This window comes from Corvus kubaryi, unplaced genomic scaffold, assembly GCF_017639235.1.
Source record: "Corvus kubaryi isolate FWS band 111438036 unplaced genomic scaffold, C.kubaryi_AGA036_p1.0 37385, whole genome shotgun sequence".
Classification (NCBI taxonomy): Eukaryota; Metazoa; Chordata; class Aves; order Passeriformes; family Corvidae; genus Corvus; species Corvus kubaryi.
In genome coordinates, this window is record NW_024581127.1 from 23629252 (window position 1) to 23650812 (window position 21561).

The following is a 21561-nucleotide window of genomic DNA, read 5'->3' on the forward strand; positions in this document are numbered from 1 at the left end:
TTTAGCTTGGTGTGTGTCTGTCTCTGTTAGCAACAGCAAAGCTGTATTTATGCCACAACTGTTCTATAACCATATGATAGGAAACAACTCTGTCTTGAGAAAAAAAGGCAGAAAGCCTAATCTTAACATATTTGGCCTAGTGTTCTTCTCTGAAGGAGCTATCAAACTCCAGTTTGGCAATTCCTGAGGGGTGGAATTCAGCTGGGGCCTGAGACTCCTCATTTTAGACAATGAAGCCTAAGGTAAAGATAACTATGAGCAAGCATCAACAACTTATGGGTTTTTAGCAACTTTTAGGTTATCCTTGAAATTATGAGGCCCTGGTGCTAAAACTGATTCAGTTAAGGTTTAGATAGATCGGGTCCTCACCTGGGCTCTTGCATGTCTTTCTCCACTAACTCCACCAGTGATGAATTTCTCTGTAGTCATTGCTATTGTTATCAACACATTCCTGCCTGTTTTATACTTTTCCAACAGCTGGAACAAGACTATGTTTGTGCATACATGCAACACTCCCTGCCCTTGCACTGTTTATAGTGCAATCCCTAATCATAGAATCATAGAATAGTTTGGGTTGGAAGGGACCTTTAAGGGTCATCTGGTCCAACCCCTCTGAAATAAGCAGGGACATATTCCACTGCTTCAGGTTGCTCAGAGTCCTGTAACCTGACCTTGAATGTTTCCAGGGATGGGGATCTGTCACCTCCCTGGGCAACCTGTTCCAGTGTCTCTACCCTCATTATACAAAAATTCTTCCTTATATCTAGTTTGAATCTACCTCTTTTATCTTAAAACTCCTCTCTCTCAGCCCTTCCTTGGAGGAGAGGTACTCCATCCTTCTGACCAGTTTTGTGGCTCTCTTCTGGACCTGGTTCAAAAGGTCCGTATCTTCTAATGTAACACCTTCTGTGCTAGGAAATGCCAAGAGCTAGACAGGACATGGCCAGGACTCCTCAAAGCAGCTGAGAAGTGATTAAGGAGTAGATCAGAATCCAGGAGAGATGGAAGAAGGGCTTTTTTTCAACTACTTTCATTGCACATCTCCTCCTGCATCCCCCCCCACCCCAAAAATCAGGCTGGCTTGTGCAATGCTTCTCTAATATAATGCAAGCTATCAAATATTTCTCTGGGTCATCTTGCAAATTACAGGTATCCTGATTTTCAAGAGATGCATCAACTACTGAGCAATGCAGCAATAATGTCTGGACAAATTTAAACAGTTTTTGGATTAATAAAACCCAGCCAATCCTGAGCCAGATGTAATTAGAGAGGAATGCAGTCAACCACTGATTTCCTATGAAGTAAAATGGTTCATTCACTTTGACAGTTCCTCTATTCCATTCACACCCAAAGTTAGTTATACTTGTGCATCAGCTTATCATTGTTGCATTGCTTCTCCTCTATTCCCATGCTTTCCCTTAATGTTATCTGGATTTTCATGTCATTCCTTAAGTTTTACTTTTATTGGATCATACAAGCAAAGCACAGGCACCAGGGAGAAGCAGTTCAATAAGTAGCTTCCACTTTGCAGGCAAGTTAAAAAGCTCGTCTGGGATATGAACCCACCACCCTTTGTACATTGTCATCCACTACTCTTGTCGGTTTTTTCCCCCAACAAAGGCAGGAGTTTTATTTCTGGTATTTTTGAAGAGACATAAATGTAGCTTCCTGCTGGGACTCTTCTTGTGGATTGTCCATCACTTCTTTTGGAAAGGGGAAATACGGGCACTATGGCATATGAGTTCAACTGCAACTTGAGTAACTCCTTTTGTCTATACTGTTTCACCAGCACTTTAAACTACAGTCTGCACTTCAGGAAACCAGTGCCAAAATGCCTCCATAACCTTTCTTAGTGCTGCTCTACCTGATTTCTACGTCTTTAACTCATTTTGTGAAAAGGTAATAGCGTTATTATGAGCACTGCAACCTCCACAAAAGAGAAGTGCCACCGTGTTCAAATCCTTACTAGCCATCTTTATAAACGCCAGAACTACAGCAGTCTCGATGTCTTCTTATGTTACTACAGCATTTCAGCAGGAAAACATATCTTTTGGAAGGAATCACAAGTGTTTCCTCTGGACAAAAGGAGCCAAATATCTGACCCAGTTTTACTGTCTTTTAGACTATGTACATAATACCAATTCAGTGGCTATTTTTACCTCAGCTCAGTAGAGACAGATTTTCATCTGCTATCAGTTTGGTTATGTGCATTTAGATTCATTTTACTTTAATATGGACAGTTACTATCTTAATCTTTGGGCTAATTTCAGCCTGTTCCTGAAAAAGCTCTTGACACTTAGTTAAAACACAACAATGGTGTGTCAAACCTGTGAAATTTATATGAGTAAACTCCAGTGATAAAATCCTGAACATTTCTGTAGAGCTGTTATTTTCCTAAAGAAGCAAAGTTAATTACTCAGATTGAGAAAAATTAAATTATCCAAATGTCAGCAATTCATGCTCATATCTCCAAGGATTCATATCTGAGCATCTCAGGGAACATCACTCAGCGTTCTATGTATGAGTCCATACAGCAATGTGAACTGTGTGTTGATGAAACAAGCACAAAATATGCTGGTCAACTTGTTCTTCCCTGTAAGAACCCAGAGTGCTGAGAATATTTCTCTGCCTGTTTTTAAGGGTTCTTACGCCCCTGAACAACACTGTTTTAGCCTCCAACCTTGGAAAAAATTACCAACGGTCAGACAAGAACTAGAAAATACAGTGGTGTGAATTAGGTGATAGACTACTATGTAAGATTGTCACAGGGTGAAAAATTCAGAGATTTTGGGCTTCTCTTTGTAGTAAATAGATAAGAGTAAAAAATACCAAAATGGAGGATTGTTGTTGTTCTCTAAACCTTCTTCTCCTTCTTCTACTACTCCATGTTCTGCAGTAAAAGTAGTTTGGAATGATTGGATAGAAAATTCCACAGTTCCTAGTCATGTTACTGAATAATTGGTAGGAAAGTGAAAATAATGTACGTTTTTAGTAACTATTGGTTAAAATCTCTTTAAAAGGCTGTGTAAATCTTGATAGAGAGCCCTCACTCCTGATTTTCTGTGCTCTATGATGTACCTGGGTCACGCTAGTGGCTCTGTTCCTCTGATAAGACTTAATAAACAACTATCTGGAAGCATTGAAACTCAAGGAAAAGTCTCGGTTTATCTTTGAAACTCCTTGCAAGGACTTCCAGCAAATTCTCTCCCATCCGGAGGGACTTGATTTACGGCACAGTTCAGTGTCATTCCCATGTTCTCTGAACATATGTACCTTTCCTTTGCCACTACAATTGAAGGACTGCCCCAAAAATAAGTCACTTAACAGTTTTTGGTGTTAACAGCTGGTAGGCTAAGTACACCTTCAATAACTGACGTTAATGATACCCAGTGTTACACCCTACAGCATGTAGCCTGAGATGTTTATAGCTACTTCCAGGACTCTTTCATCTCTAGGACTTCATCAAAACAGCATACTTCTTGTATTTAATCTGCTTTGAATTTCTCTAGGGCAGTAGTCAAACACATTGACAATGTCTTTTTTTTGCCTTCACTGTGTAAGGAGACTGGCTGACAACCTCCTCAACTGAAGCCTGACACTAGAGTGAAAACCTCAAAATGGGTAGAATTCTACAATTGATTTCACTAAGATCATGGCCTCACCCTTTCTGTTTTCCAGTATATTTCCAGGAGTAGTATAATGTATAATGAAATAGATTATAATGAAATAAAAAAATAGAATGTTACTATTTTTTCTTTCTAGTCCAAGGCATAATTTTTCTTCACCCTGTTTTCAATAATTTCTAGGTGTGTGGGAAGATGGATGGAAAAAATTCATTTACTGATTCTAGTCCTAGTATTTAGGTATTATGACAAATGTGGACTTCATGAAATAACATTTTATTTCTCTCCTCTGAGAACTCAATAGACTGGCATTTCTTTTTCTTCTTATTTTTTTAAATAATAAAATAATTCTTTTGTACTAAAGCTTTCTGTGTTGGCAGAAGCTTTGTTTCTTGTTTCAAAAAATAATTCTAGTTATGTCCACCATGCTAAATTTTGTAATATGAGCTGTCTGTTGAAGGCACAAAATGTAGTGTGACCCGAGGGAAAATTCTGCTCTGCTTTTCCTGCTATCAATCCCATTTTATGCATTACACAGGTATGTACACCTGTTCTATGACCAGAGCTACTACACTGGTATCAGTCAAGAGACCTACCATACAACTACAACAGAAAGAGTTTAGTTTCAAGTATCTAGAAAATATTTTTAACATTTGTTTTACTCCATGATGTTAAAATTTTTATTTCTATAAATGTGTAAAGTTAGAGCTAAGTCTCTTTCTTTGTCATTAAACCCATGTTTAAAATCTCATGTTCTCCATGGACTGTAGAGGGAGGCCAGCAGATTGCCTGCCAGTGAGCTTGCTGGAGGACACAAAATTAATCTCACACTAAGCCTCTCCACCCAGAGAGGACCCTTGCTAGTCAATTGACTTAATTGAATGATTTTTAGATTAGGCAAAAAAAAAAGCCCTATTTGTGTCCCAAGAAATAGATTTATTCTGCCTTGGACATGCAAATGGTCACACTAAAATAATGAAGAAAAGTGCCCTACTGACCTAAAACTCTTCACTGTTAATGGACGTTAATCTGGTTGTTGTTATTCAATGTTAGAATAAAGTATTTCCCCCAAAATTTTGCATTTCAGTTCATACAGGGAGACCTGGATCTCCGGTCTCATCTGTTGTCTCTCCTCTTCTTTAGCCTCTCGAGCTATCACCATGTGCCAAGACTGTTTTCCACCCTCTTCCATATTTTTTCCATGCTTTCCTTATCCTACTCCTTATTTTTCACTTCCACTGTGCCCTCAAGTGGTAAATTATGCATGTACATGCATACTCCGTGGCCAGAGGCCTTCCCTATGCACCCCATGCACCCCATGCATCCTGCCTTCTCCCTTTCTCCACGTGACCTGCAGCCTTCAGAATACATGTTGTATCCATCGCAGTCCACTTGCTTGGAGCTAACTGGACCTTTTTTTTGAAGCATGTCAAATTTATTTTTTCTTCTGGTAAAAGATAAATGCTATTTAGAAGGATGCTAACTGAGGGAGATTTGCTCTCCTGCACCTCTGGGTCTGGCTCATTAAAGACCCAGGCTCAGTGCCTCATGTTGCTTGATTCACAGAAATTCAGAAAGAATCTATCCATTAGGCCAAACAGAGACTTGAGGCTGCACATACCCAGGATTGTGCTCTGACCATCAGGACAGAAGAATAAGTATGTTAGACCCTGTGGGAGGTTTGCTAGTTTGGGTTGTTTGGGCTTTTTATCCTCTCTATTTTTCATTAAAGAATTGCACTTTAATATAAAGTTGGGAGTTTGTGCAAAGAGGCAAAACCCAAAAATCCTTACACAGATTGAGGCAGAATTAAATTCTTTGAATTGCCTTCATATACGAGTATAATCATTGAAATGCTTAAAAAGTTGGGCCTTCACCACTTTGCAAAAACTGTATTTTCAGACTGTAACATGTTAGACTGCCTACCTCAGAAACAAAATGTACATCTTTGGGGAAAAGAATCCGAATTTTAACATAATGAAAGTATATAACTTTAGTGTTCCGCAGCTTACGTGCTCACTCTGTGAGCTGTGAGTTTGCAATTGTACATGAAACTCTGTCATTCTCATAATAGGACAGTGCTAAGGGCTGCCTTTGGCACTGCTGCACTGCTTAGAGGAAAGACAGAAGAGCCCATCTTGGGGCCAGAATTACAAGCACTATTTCACTTCAAATTTATAAGGGAAGATGTGTTTCAGTGGCACGGCGCAGGTCTCCTGCAAACCATGGAGAAGGGAGGACATCTGGTGGCTACGGGCCATTTGGACTTGTTAAGGATAACCTTTGGGTCTGCTGCTGAAAGCAGGGATGCATCTCTGGAAAGGATGAGGCCAACTGATGTTGCTTATGAAAACTGACACTGGTTAGGGGGACAATAGCAGCAGGGGAGGACAGAAGCCCAATTTTTAAATGTATCTAAATTTTTATTAGCATTATGGCAGGCCCCAGTCTCCTCCAGGACCTTGTTTGCTTCGTGTAGATAAACAATGCAGAAGAAAGTTTCTCATCCCAGACTTTCCAGTACAGCAGGAAAGACACAAAGGATGAAGGGGAGGCCCTTTTCTCTGGTTAGCACACAAGGCACTAAAAGCTCAGAATATATGAGCAGCTTCCTCCCCACCACACACAATTTGTGGTAAACCCAGGAAATGAGCCATTTCTCTTAAGTCACCATCCACAGCCTTAACCACAAAGGCTCTCCTCCTGCTCCTCCTCCTGCTCCTGTTAGCTTTACCCTTTTCAAGTCCACTCTGCACTTCAGAGGATCATGTTGCAGAGGAAATGAAGCAATATGCTTTCTTTTCAGATAACAGAAGGGGTCTCAGGCACCACAAAAGAGAGGCCTGTAAAGAACAGAAGGACAATGAGCCCAGGGAAAATTATGGTCTTTGGAATGGTTATTATTCACTCCATAGAGAAGGGGCTGCTCTCTGTATAATGCAGATGTACTTAAGACAGTCCTACTTCATCTGATTACAAGCCATCTTGTTTTGGGTTACACAGTGCCTGGTGGAATATGGCTTTGCATCTCTTCCTTGGGATGCTTGTGAAGGAAATAGCCATCCCTCACTTGCACTAACCACTATTCAATGTGGTTGCCAAATCTTTCCTCTTCCAAGTTGTAATGAACATTTTAGCTTCCCTATCAGAGTGAATAAAACCACAGAGGGATCAGTATCTGCAGCCCATGCAAAGTGACAGAACTCCCAACTCCATCAAGAGACAAGGAAGATCAGGAGCCCCAGGGCTTGGCAGTGAGTCCATGCCCTGCCTCCCAGGCACTCGGCACGCAAAAAAAAAAAAAAAAAAAAAAGAGAGGAGAAGTTTCTGCTGCAACCTTCAGGCATGTTGGAAGTGGGAGGGGAAAGGGAAGGGCAGGAGAATTGTTTTGAGAAATAGGAAAAGCCTCAAGGCAGCTGTTACACAAAGTTCTTTGAGGTATCCGTGTTCTTCTATTTAAGCTTATTTGGGGTTTTGGTTCCTGGAAAGAACTGATCTGTTCTTGCTTTAATTCACATTTGTTCAGCATTTTAAAGCCTCTCCCCAACTTAAAAAAACAAAACAAAACAAAAAAAACCTTGAAATGCAAGTGCTGAACTTTCACCATTTCCAAGAAAAGAGGTTTTCCAGAGGTTTTACAGATTTACCACGAGGGGGAGGCAGCTGAAAAATTATAAGACATCTGTTCTTAGGACTCGGTTTTTTTATGAAAAAACACTGGGACATCCACAAAAAGAATGCAAGCAAATCTGTTTTCAGCCTTAAGGCAAATACTAACCTTTTTATGTCTATTATCAATTCATATCCTTTTATGTAAGTTTATTTTTAAAAAATCTTATTAATTGTAGTTAGAATAAAATTAATCATTTCCCAGAGGAAGGGTATGTGCTAATGGAAACTATGCTCTTGCTTTTATAGATAGAGTGAAATAATAGAAATTGCTTCTCCAGAACTTAACCCACAAACACATGCTGCGTGATTCTTATGAAGTAGTAAAAAAACTTTCTAAATTTCATGTGTCTTATAATTCACATTGAATTACAAAATTCATACTTGTGCTGAAAAAGCAGCTGCTTTCTCTTTCTAACGGAATATTCTACACACGCCAAATCCATTCCTCAAACTAATTAATTTCCCGTGTGTCTGAAACAGAAGTTTTAAGGATATAACTATCAAAACCTGAGAATATGAAAAGTCTTAGAATGATAACTAAGGTCACCAAAAACCTTCCACTGCCCATAACATGACCAGACAAGGCAGAGGAGAAAGCCATATGAGGCAGATAAAGGCCAGGTCTCCAGCAGATCAGTGGCAAATCCAAACTACAAGGGACTGGTAATGTGTCTCTTGGATGACTTTTCTTGTTGAAGTGATGAAAATAAGAGGAGGTTTCTCTCTCAGTTTCTCTGATGACTATACTTCAACAGCCATCGAGAATGTGAAGTCCAAGGTCAGTGTGAACAGAGAGCTATGAAAAGCAGCTGGGGAACACTTTGGGAACATTAATTACAAGCCTATGAGAAATGGTCTTTTCCCCTGTGTGAGACATGAATCTATCAAAGATTGGCATTCAATAGCAAGCCTTCAGAATAGGCCACCTTTGAAAGGTTAATGAATAACCTCGAAAGAAGCCCTTATAAAATTGTAAACATGAACAAGATACTAGCCAAGGGCTTAATAAAATACACAAGCCCCACATGCAAAAAAACAGGCAAAACAAACAGAAACCTATGGCAACTCCAAACATAACAAGATGGACCTCATAAGGAGGAATTAACAGCAAATCTCTCAATAACTTGCCTTTTGTGGCCAGAGGTCTGCTATCTCCCCAGGGTACAGAGCACAGAGAAACCAAATTAAACTGTGGTTATCTGATGTCTCTAGTGAGATTCACTTTGTTGCACGTCAGAGCTCAGTGGGTAGCTGAAGTCCAGGACTGGGAGTCAGAAAGTCTGCGTTTGGTTCCCAGCTCTGCCACAGACTTGCTGTGTAGCACTGCTCTACTTACTCAGCCTTTGTTTGCCTCAGTTTCCATGGCATAAAGAGCCAGGGATTGCAACAATGCTGCTGCACAGGGCAATGCTGCAAAACCCAGAGCCGGGCTGCTCGCACACCCACCACGTCAAGGGGGGTAACCACTGTCAAAATGCTAGTTTCTAGATGTTCAGCATCACATATTTTTGAGTTGCTAGGATTCCTGGCATGGAAGGATGGCTTTCAGACCAGCCTCACTCTATGGACAGTGGATTAAGTGATTGCTGGAAGATGTGGCATTTCTTAATTGCAGGAGGTTAGTGTGCCCAGATGTCAAGCAGTGTGGTGAGGGGAGACCACACAGCAGTACCATGTCCCAGGAGCCCAAGGCCACATTGCACGGCACAGCACTAACAAGGCTGGAGATGGGCTGTGGTCCCTCAGAACCCCACTGAGCTGCTGGACTGTTTTTCCAGATATTAGTGACCATGAGTTGCTCAAGCTGTAGCTGTAGGGGCAGTCTGCTGAGCCACAGAGAACTGGGACCATATCATACGGCAGTGATGATAGGGAACAACCGTGCAACCTTTGTAATACGTCAGCACCAAAAAGGTGTCTTCATCCCCACGGTTACATGACACCATCTGCAGCAGAGCCAACCCCAGACAATGCACATTTTTGGCCTCCTGTGATCCCTGCAGTTTACAGATGGTGTCATAGCCTGGGGCAAACTCAGTTTCATAGAAAAGAAATCTTGGAGGGAATTCTGAGACCCTGGTGCAGATCTATAATGCTACTTGGCAAGGTCTCATCCCATTATGTGCAGTAGTTTCCCATACTACCATGAAACAGGAATCCTGCATCCACCCAGGTTTCTGATGGAGGTGTATCTAACCACAGAGAGGGGAATTTGCAGGAAGCCTGTGGGAAAAGAGGGCTGCAGCCAAAGGCAATGGGAATGCACTTGGCATACAGGAACATGGGATAACAGTGAGCTAGATCCTGGCACAACACTGGGATTTAGCCCAATGCATATTCACTACACATGGAAGAAAGTCAACAGAGCCTTTCCAGTGCCAGGAGATCAGGCAACCAGCCTGTAAAAAATGACTGCCACAAATGGAAATATCTGAATTAAAAACTAAGTCCATTCTAAAAGAGAATAATTAATATTATTGCAAATTCAATCCTTCTCAGCCTAGAAATGTCACTAATAAAGCTGCATGTGTGACATGTGATTCAAATAGGTTCCCTTATCAGTCTCATTCTTTATTTGCTTTAAGAGTTGAATCATTATCATCATAAAAAGGTTTGTGTTAGAAGAGGCATCTAGTTCCAACAACCTTCCATTAGAAGGTGTCTTGATGTCATGAATTATGAATTATATTATTAATCTTGTTGTTACAATTCCCAAAAGTAACCAGGACATCATATCTTACCTGGGATCTGTGGTCAAAACAAGAACTGTGAAGCCCAAGAGCCCACCTCTGAAGAGGCTGGGTGTACTGCTTATAGCAGCTGGAGGAGGCTCCATGATAACAAACCAAAATGACAGGGCCTAAGGCAATAGGAGTTGATGTCCCCTTGCAGACAGACAGGGAACTAAAATGTATGAGCCAAACAATCTATGCTTACTTTGAAATAAGATGAAATCAGACAGGCAGGAGGTGGAATGGCTGTAGTGGAGATGTGTTTCTTGATTACAGACAGGAAAGGTCACTGGATGCTACAACCACTTTGTAGTATCACAGGAACACCATCCTGATTCCTCTAGGCATTTCTCTCTGCCAGATCCACAGTTTGTACCTCCAAGGGTTAAAGGAAGCCAGTGAGTAAGTCATTTACAACTTTCTCCTCATCATCCTCAACACAGGACTTGTACACAGACCTTACCTGGTTCAAAGCACTTCAAGTTTGTACAGCTTTGAGACTTATGTTCTCTCATGGGAATATAAATTAAGGCTTGAATTTGTCCTTTTGGAAAAAAAAATGGATAAGTGAAGTAACTTCAGACAGTTTTCTTGCATTTAAATAGACAACATTACTTGCAATGATTAATAATCATTAAAATAGGCAGTGGTTATATGGACTGTAATCCAACAGCTTGTGTCACAGGAACTGCTTTCTTTTTACTTATGACATCAGCCACATCTTAGCTTCTATTATCCATTAGACCCTTTTTTTTACCCTCTTGCATTTTTGACATAAGATGTCATAGAAGCTGCCTGGGGCCTTTGTTTTCACAAAGTCATTTTTAGCTGTTCCTATATTTCAGATGAAAATGTCATTTACATTTTACTTCTAGGAATACAACAGGACAAGTATAGGAGTACAATAAGACAAGACAATAAATAAGACAATAGGAATTCAGTAATACAAGATAAGGAGACTGGGAAGCTAGAGTGACAGAAATTTATTAAGAAGTTGCCTTGGTCATGGCCTGGCAGAGAAGATCCCAAAGACCACAGGAATCTTCATAAATTGTTCTGTATGCATAATGGAGCTCTGCACAGGGGACAATTCCCATAAATGACTTTGGCAGCTGAGGAACCAGTCCTCCAGCCTTCAGGGCTTTCTCTGTTGTGTGCCCTTTGCAGGTCTGTTTTCCACTGTTTGATTTCATGTTTTTGAAGTTGTTTGAAATTTGCATCCACAAAATCATTACAAGGGAATTGTATCAAGATGTGTTTTAATAGACTTTATTTTTCCAGGCAGTCTTTCTGTCCACCTCCCAAGTCCCAGAATTGTACTGAATACATAAATAAGAAACAGGGTTGTGAAATCACCTCCAATGTGATGCAGCCCAGGCCAAGGCTCAAAAGACTGTGTTGTTCAGTCTGACCTACATCCGAAGGAAATGTAAAACCTGATTCCTGATGCCCTCACTGTGCTGTGGGCAGTGAGCCAGTCTGAGCACAACCCTGTCACTGCATCTTACAATCTCTCTTCAGAGTGGTACTGCTTTTGATCTGCTTCCTGTAGGTCTTGAGAGCTCTGAATAAAAGCCAATTTTACCAACTTTTTTCATGGAAAAAGGTCAGTATTTTAATTGTGGTAAAGATAAGGACAACAGCATGAAAAAAAAATCTGTGTTCTCTTAAATTATACCTGTAATACATAGCCAAAAAAAGTTCCACAGCATCTCACAGGCTGCAGTGAAATTGCCACCGGAATAAAATTGCCCCTAATATGACCATGTTCAGACACAAACAATTTCGGCTCTGAGTTTTTCTGTTTCAGTTCTGAATTTTACTGTTTCAGATAGAGAGTCAAGAAGTATTAGATGGCATACACAACACAGGTGGTCACCTGAAACAGAAATTGTAAGACTTGGAGCAAATGGTTTCTGACTAAGAGAAAGGCTACAATCTCAGCATAAACTTTCTCCAGGTATTTATAAAATATTTATATTACCACTTGGAAAGAAACCTAATTAGATGTGCCTAGCATGATGGTGCTTGTACTTATAGCTCTGGTGCAACATAGATCATGATAAAATATAATAATAATAACTACAATGTGGAATTAGCCTCCACACAAACATCTAGCACTCTTGTAACTGGGATAGCACTTGTGCCTAACAAACAGCAGCTGAGACTGTCCGGCCTCTGGGAGCTTGAATGTTGCAAAGCCATTCAGATCCAGCAAGAACACTACTGAGTTTTGGCCAACCAAAGAGCATTCTGGATTGAAGCAAATTAAAACAAGATACTGGTCTACATGGGGAGTCCATACAAAGTGGTTTCATACTGCCTTGCTTTACTGTCCCTAAATGCTAAGACATGTCATGGTTTTTATTGCAGGAAGGTGCAGATGCTCAGTGAGCCTGGCCCTGGCTTACATAGCACAGGGAGAGCCTCAGACATACCAGCCTGATCAGCCTACAGAGAGAGCAAAGCAGTACCAAGGGAGACTTGGGTTGCCTGGGGACTGGAGGAGCAGAAACACGCTGAAACTTCATGGTATATAATGCAAAGCTAAACATCTTGGGGATTAAGAGTATTTGACAGAAAACATGGGATTGTGATTTGAGGAGAATGACTGACATGTATTACAGCTATGGTGAGCCAGCCAGGCATACACATGCATAGAGAAGGAGAAATATTTCTGTGAGTATAGAATATAACTGATATTCCAGGTTTTAGTAAGTACAGGTATGGGGAATCATAAGGTAGAATTAGGTTGTGAGCTGTAAAACCTGCCTGCAGAGGCACATGGCAGCACAAAGGAGCACACGGTGGCACAGAGAGGCTTGTCTCCACCGGGCCTGGGGGAGGAGGTGTCACACGGCAGAGCCCTGCAGAGAGGAGCCTGCCGGGAGCTGCCGGACGGGTCAACAGCGAGTGACCACCCCAGAGAAGAACACTGAGAAAGTGTGCTGCTGATGTGGCAACCTGGGACAGGTCACGCCATATAAGAAAATACTGTGCCTTTGAAAAGTGTATAAAATCAACTCACTCCTTTGAATAAAGGATTCCGATTCCCTGCCAGTCTGGGTCTGAGCTTCAGTCACTGACATACAGGTGAAGGATTTTCGTTTGGAGGAATTTGCTATGCATTTTTCTTACATATCCATTTTCATTAAAGTTGATTTTACAGCTAGAGGAGCTATGAAGGAAACAGGCAACAGGAACACCTACCTTACAAGACAATATTAGAAGCATCTGGCTTAGCCTGGAGTAAACACCCACGGAGAAAAATTATGATTACTCTCCATAAACACAGACAAGTAGAAAAGCTCATTCAAGAGCACATGGGCACAGGCTGGCAATGAAGTTTAGGCCGGAAGTTTACAAAAGGGTTCCTAATGGAGAAAGTCAGCAGTATATTCCAGTAGGAAGGGAAAAAGCACCAAACCAAACTTATTTCTAGGACAATGCTTGTTAAAGACCTCTGAACCTTCCATTTTACTGCAGTGGCAAAGGACTTTAATTTAAAGTTGGCTTACTTTCCAGACCTAGACATTGGACAGTCCTGGCTGTGCACAGCCTTATCAAAGGAAGCACCTGGACACTTCACCTAAAATTAACTGGGATGCCAAAATTGGGATTCATACCTCCTAAACTGTTTCAGAGGTGCCAACTTTGGTGTGGGACCACCAGAGAGCAGATTCAGCCATCTCTACACACACAATAACAATTCTGCTTTTCTTCAGCTGACAAGGGCAGGGGTGTTGCTCTCTCATGTGTTATATCTTAGCAACAAAAACTTTTGTCTGGGAAGCACAAGATCAGGACCTGATGGGAGCTGACCGTGTTCCATGTTCAGTAGGGAATAAGTAAAACAAGAGGAGGTCAGAAATCTCTGGGCAGATGGAACCGTCCCTGCTGTGCCTGCTCCTGCCCCTGCTAATGTTACCAGGCATTGGATAAAATATGAGAACAGCTCTGGAGATAAAGAGGGGAGTCCAGGCCACTTCCTTCCCAGCTAAATGCCCTCTGCCCTGAACTAAAAGGTCCTGTTTGTGCTCTTCCTCTCCTGCAAAGAATGCTGATTTTTTTCCTGCAGTTTTCCCAAGAGCAATGCACCTTGCACAGTCCAGAACAGTCTACAACTGGCCACTAAAAAGCTGCGGTTTGAAGGGAACCATGGTTTTGAATGATGGACACTGTTGTAATCACCAAGGTATGGGAGGAGAACCAGCCCTAGCTGCAGGTATAGCCTTAGGCTGCTCCAATTTGCTGGATGACAAAGCTGTAAACAGCTTTCTTCAGGGTTGTAAGCCTCTAGCCCAGAGCTTATAAAAATCAAACAAACTTTGCCTTTGCCTAATCTTAAATATCCAGCTTAAACTGAGGTACTTTCCCTTTTAGACAATTTTCAGGTATTTAACCTAAGGAAGCAATAAAAGAGCCAACAAAACTTCCCCAATAAAATAAGGTTCATCTTTTTTTTCCCAGCTTAACCTCTGGGAACAGACTGCAATGACCATCTCTAAAGTCTTTCTGCTTCTCAGCTCTATACCCTGCATCTGCCCAACTCCCACTTAACTGAAGAAAATGTGAAAAACATCCCTCTTCTTTTCCTCCCAAAATACTACAGGTTTTTGGACAAAAACTTCTGATATGTGAATACAGTAGTACATACAAAATGATGGGCTAAATAAATCATAAACTGGGAAGACAAGACCACAAAGAAACATTTGTCATACTTCATGATACTTTTATTTTTAAAACTGACAAGCAGAGCAGGCAACACAGCTCCCAGCACATGAAAGGAGAGGACATGCTGTAACATTTAACTTCAAACAACAGAACACAAATAGACTGTTGATCTGCATAATTGTTTAAGCCAGTGTTTCCAAACTTTTAGAGTAATGGGACCACCATTAATGCTAAGACCCTCTTGTGGACCACCATGTACCCTGTATCATCAAATTTTTAATTGAAAACACAACAGAAAGCTGTTCAGCTTGGTTCTGCAGCCCAGCTGTGGACCACTTACCATAAGATTATGGACCACCAGTGGTCTGCAAACCACAATTTGGTAATTATCGGTCCAACTGACTCAAGACCAGGCATGTGCCAGAAAAAGCAATGGAGGGGCACAAATGTCATTACAAAGATATTACACATAACTAACCATATGGATACAGAGCTCTTTATACCACCCTCAGCTTTCCATGTGGGAACACTATTCCAGTTCCTGATTGTCTTCTTGCTAATGTCTCCCATACAGTGTATTTTTTGCAGCATATCCTGGGACTTGTTTATATGCATGAGCTTTGTGCCACAGCCAGTAGCTACAATTTAAGTATAATTATAAGTGGTAGGGAAGGGAGGAAAACTTGGCTACCAGTAAATTTCACAATCAAAGGTTCTCCTGCTACTCATAAAAAAGTTTAATTGCTCCCCTTCTTGTTTGCTTCATTGTTTAACTAGTTATAGGCTGGGCTGCTTTTTCCAAGTCTCTGAGTCTTGTGAGCCTGTATTTTAAGGCCTGGTTCTCCTCCTCACTTAGAGGAGGTGGAGCAGTGCAAACCAGAGATCTCTAGCCACAAATGACTACTTCGAGTCTTGCCCAAATACAGTTTTCTTATATGTTTTGGGCATCCTTGAATTCTTGGTTTATGTTTTTAGGTTCATCCAAACTCTAATTACACACTGATCTTTGAATAGCAGATACTTGTTTAACCTGCTGTAATACATGTACACACATGTACTCACATACACAGAGGGTTTATCTGCAGGACACAGTGAGGTGCTGTGCAGAAATGCCTTAACTATCTATAGATGACCTTGCTGAGGACTACACAGCACTGCACAGAGCCGTGCTCAGGAGCCCAGTGCACCTTAAAAGCCAACCTTTTCATTCAGGGTGTAGGTGGATACCACAAGGTAGAGAAGCCCAAGTTGTCTCTAAACAAGTTTACTCAGTTAGTACAAATAGTTAGTCATGACCCCATGAAGCAGTGTAGGCATATTGTAAAGGACATATTCTTTAATATTAACACACTTGAGGCTTCCATGGTGCCTTTGGAAAGGAACACTCTCATTCTGTCCTTACTCTGTCATGGACAGGTAAATAAATGCCAGGGAAGTCTCCAAGGCAGCAACAGGCTTAGATTATGCAAAGACCAAAGAGGCAAGAAAGGAGGATTTCAAGCTGCCAGAAGGAGTAAGTGGGCCTCTTTGGAGCTCCTTGACCATCCCTAAGGTGAACCCTTGCAAATGCATTTAAAAGCTCAAAAGAAATTGTATGTGAAATTAATCTTTGGCACTTTCCAATTCAGACTAGGCACGGCTCCTTGGACAGCATTTGTGGCTGCTTGGGAAGCAAACGGCACGTTATCGTTTGGAAGAAAGGTTGGGTCAGTTGCTCTAAATTGCACAGAAAATCAATGGCAGGGCCAAAAACTGAGGCAAGGAGTGATGATTACATGTTCTGTTCTCTTGACCCTACGCCTCCATCCCAGTGCTGCAAAAGGCATCTCACTTAGGCAAACACAGAGAGGAGGGAGGGAGCAAGGAAGAGTAAGATTAAAAACTCTGGAAAAGAGATTGCAGAGAGGAAGATGTTGCATACCACCCCTAAAAAACTGTTTGACACATGGAAACAGCAGCAGTACTCCCAGGCCAAGCCTGTGGAGACAAAATTCTCTCTTGTGCAACATTAGTGAAGGAAAAAGACTAAGTTATTTCAAGAATGGATTTGAGCCAATAAACCAACCCATTTTTGCTGTGTTGTAGCAGAAATTTTTCTTACTCTTCTTTATCTTTGACCTTTCATTGGGGGAAAAAAAAAGAGATGAACAAAGCTGTACTCTGGTAAGAAAAATGTATCAGTAGCACGTGGCTTCATGAAATAGAAGAGCCGTGGATGTTTTTTATTCAAGGAGGATCTCATAGATACGCTTGGTTTACACAAACACTATGCTGATGGTAATGCTTGCCTATGGCACTCCACACGATGTGCTGTTCCAACACTGCTCAGCCCCTGTGTCTGAGAAAAGAATGTGACAGCTAATGAAACAATCCTAAGTCCCTCCAAGGGAAAAGAAAAAAATTCTCTTCTCTTGCTTCCAGTGCTTCAAAGCGTGTGTGAACCTAATGATGCTCAGAGGCATTCACAGCCCCACTCCCACGCTCGGGGCCAGCCCGCAGGAAGCTGCTGGTGCAGCCACTGATCTGCGTTACACACATGGCACAGCACAGGACTGTGGTGAGGAGTGCTCACCACACACCAGCTGCCACAGCTGGGCTGGCACACCTCTGCTGGGGTGCTGAAGGCAAAGCAGCTCAGCTTCCAGCAAGGTGATGGCTCTGTGTCCTGCTGCAGCCTTGCAGCTCCCGACAGGAGACAGCCAGCTCTTATCTTCTTGACAGGGCTGTATGTGTGAACAAGCATTTATACTTTTTTTTTCATTTTTTTCACAGGTTGTTTTTGGAATCTGGGAGCTTACAGGTCTGAAATAACATGAAGTCTGTTTTACTCATGATACCTCAGGTCCTGCTTGGAGGAAGTACAGAAAGCAGATCAGACCTAGTCTTATTTTATTACATCTTAGAAGCTCCTTGAGGAATTCAGAAAGCCTGTGAAAACCCAAAAGACAAACAGAGAAAGAAAAGAGAAAAACCCACAAAGAAAGAAATCCAGCTTTATTTGGGCTCCCCCTAAATATGTTTGTCAACTGCACAGCGCTGCTCACTGAGATGATATTTCCTCAGTTATCTTATGACTCACTGAGCTACATAAACTGTTTGCCAGTCCCTAGGGCCCTAAGTGGTGCATATTTAGTTTACCTCTATCCCTTTGCATTCTTCTTCTTATTTACTGTTCCCAACTTCCCTCCATCTCTGACTATGCCCATTGTGACCTCTCAGATAAGGAGATCTACAAACTAGTTTTTATGCTGTTTCAGGGCAGGTTTTGGGTGCATGTTTTTTTCTTCCAACTTGTCCCAGCAGCTGATTTGGTGTATGGTGGGATCTCCCCACACTTTCTTCCCCACAAACAGTTTCTCTGAGGCCTGCCACAAATTTTCACAATAGAAGCAATGGATTGAACTCCCAAGCTCCACTTGGTTTTCACTCCACCAGAGACCTTAAAAGGAACTCTTATTTTAAAGTCCCTCTGTGGGACTTACTGTCCACATCAGTGTAGACTGGTACAGATACATCTCCTGTCCCTAACACTAGGAGGTTAAAACACTTTGCTGATCTATTGCCTTGCTTACCCTGATCTCCTCCTGTGTATTAAATTGCATAAATATCCTTGAACCCATGCATCCAAGGGGAGCTGCAGCTGAAGAACCACCTCAGGGAGCCAATATCTCTTGGACTGAGCCCACAAAACAAAGCTGTGGGCAGCAGCCCCAGGGCACTGGACCCCAGGCTGCCCCCATTACCTCATACTTGTCCTCACCTCAGGTCTGTGGCAGTCCAAGGCAGCAGGGAGGACCTTGACCAAGGACCCAGTACTCCATGTCTATCCCAGAAGTAGCAATGGTGGCCAGCCTCTCCATGCTAGGCAGAAATGTTCAGCAGCCCCTGATACTGCCAAGGTGGCTTGGTCAGCAGTCAGGGACTCAAGAGCCACAATTCAACCCCTGCAGCTGCTGTGGTTAAACCATCTTCTTAATTACACAGGAAAATATGCTTGAAATCATGACTTTCATTGGTTCAGTTCACCCTGCCTGAAAACAGAGTGAACTGGGCAAAAGGAAATCACAGTTCAGAGCCAATTTTGCCTATCTGCACCAGCCTTATCAGGATGTGGGGACATTCAGTGACTGGGAACCAAAGGTTTTTTCTGAAACAGAAACATTTCTTAAACCAACACAGATTTTTTTCACAGTTTGTTGTGGTTCATATTTGTTGTTGCTTTTTTACCCCACTCTCTTAAGAAGCTACTGCCACTGATACCTGCAAGCACTGTTTAGCAAGTACTGAAGGTTTTTCTGTCATAGACACAAACGACTTTTTTTTTTAAATGTGTCATAGGTAGCTATGTCCAGAAATTTGGAACCAAGAACAAACTCTTGAGACAGATCAACTTGCAACTATTACAACAACTGCCCTTGCAGTGCAGTGCTGTTTAAAGCATACAAATTAATCTTTGCAAATGTAGGATACATTGCTTGAGCAGCTGTGCTTTTGAAGACATTGTGGACTCCTTACTGCAAGAAGACTGAAAATTACTTTCATCATACTGTTTAGAAAAAATAGACAAAGCTCAGGGATTATTAATGATGTATAAATAAATCAAAGTTAGCATTCTGGGGAAGCAGTATACAGCAACAGTGCTTGAGATCCAATGTGGTGACCCAGATAACAATACTCATCAATGCTTTCCCGAAGGAGGAAAAATTAGGGAGTGTAGAACTAGTGACACCATTCAGTTTAAAACTGATAGAGCTTTAAACTAAACAGAAGGAAACAACTTTATAAGGTTGTAAAGGGGCTTTTTGTTCACCTTTTGCCATGCCTCCTTTCACTGTGCAAGGTTGTTATCAACTTTCATTACTGACTCTTTTGGCAGATAATTTTTCTCCCATGAAACATGCAGATTTTTATAGACCAAATTAAGATTATTAAATTAAAATCCTGGATGCTTGGCAATGAAATATGGCTGAGAAGGGTGGTGGCCGATTAGCCTGTAGCACAAGGGACAGAGAGAGCTCTTGGTAAGACAGTCTCTGGTGCCAGAGACTTACCGGTCATGGTGAGAGAAAGGAGGCGCTCCGAGGCCACCATGTCCTGTTATGTTAATCTATCCCAGTTTGGATTCCCCGGTTGGCTGTCAGCCTCTACCCCTCGTCACTCCCCCAGAGCTCCCCCATTGGTCCCCGTTCCCTAGTCCCGCCTTTTCCCTGCCCCTGGATAAAACTGTGAGTTTCTTCATTATGCTTGTATTTGCCTTTGCAACCTTTGGCAGCGTAGGAGCGGTAAGTGCTCCTGCTGGAACGCACGCAGGTATCCTTCTTGACTTTTTGTTACCGACTATATTACTGAACCCACCTGTGCTTCTGTGGGAGCACGTGTATGCCCCACAAAGCCGGGTCAGGGACAGTAATAGCACACTGTCAGGGACAGTCTGAAAGCACACAAGAAACAATCAAGTGTCTTGGCAAAAAAAAAAGAACAAGCAAATAAATACTTTGTGGCTGGAAAAATGTTAGGTTGTGTTAGATTTCAGGAACATCGGGGACATAAGCTCACAACAGACACAGGAGAGCAAGTTTGAATTGTCTTCTAAATCAGAGGCAACCACATGGAGTTCTAAACTGGGGTATCATATTTTCTTGAAAAACACATCAATTTATTTTACTGAAACATTCACTACATCTGGGCAGCAGTGTAGACAAGACAAGTAGCCACAACTACTAAGCTTATTGCTTCCTCTCACTGCAGGAATCCTACAGGGTTCCTGCAGAGGGAACCAGCATCATCAGGAGCACAGGAGACATCCCAGACTGGTCTGCCCATACCCTGAGAGCTGTTGTATGTGCCTGGAGAGAGGCACCTATACAGAGGAGTAACAGACCTTCTCAAATGGAAGAGTGAACTGAACGTGGGTCTTCCTGACCTCTACAGTTGTCTCCACCACCAATTCACAGGGACAGGCTCCCATACTGACCCCTAAACCTAATCCTACCTCCTGTGGGCTCTTTCCTTCCACACCACACTTCCTGTGGTTCTTCTTCATGATAGGTGATCGAAAGACGGGTAGGAAGAAGGTTCAGCCCCAAAATCAAACCAGGTTAATGCATTAAAGCATAATACTAATAAACACTTTGGTGAGTCTCAGGCAGGCCCTGCTCTCCTGCACCAAAAACTGCGCAAAGCTGGAGCTCTCTTACAAAAAGCAGCAACTCACAATTTCACGATTTCTCTTCTACTTTGTCCACAGGCAAGGGGAAACATTAATTTGGCTTTTATCACAGATCTTCCACTCTTCTCACAATACTCATTACTAGTGATGGAAAAGAGGCAGGCCACTTGGTCATGGTAGAGAGCATCAAGAAACACTTTCAGCTTGAGAAGCAAGACAGGGAATCCTCAAAGACAAGAAGTAATATACAACATGGAGGACAGAGAGCACAGAGTTCTTACAGGAACAGACATGTAACAACACCTACAGAAACTCTTACATAAGAAATATAGACCCAACTGGAGGCAGTACCAGCACTGGGGTAGTCTTAACTGTTAACAAAGGAAGGAATTGGAGAGGCTGGTTTGCTTTAATTGCATGCAGACAGAATGAAATCCACACCAGCAATACTATGTACTTAGTGCTTTCAAGAAGTCAGATTACACAAAGCTGAAAACAATTATGAGCCAAATTATTGCAGAGAAAGAATTTAAACAGGAAAAATGTGAGTGATAATTGGGAACTATTTAAACACAATTTACAAAGTGCCCCAAAAGGCCCACTCTCCCCTTGCACAAAAGAGGTCAAGTGGAGTTAAAAACAAAAGCAAAACAAAACAAAAGTACAAGCTGGCTTAGAGAGGAAATTAAAT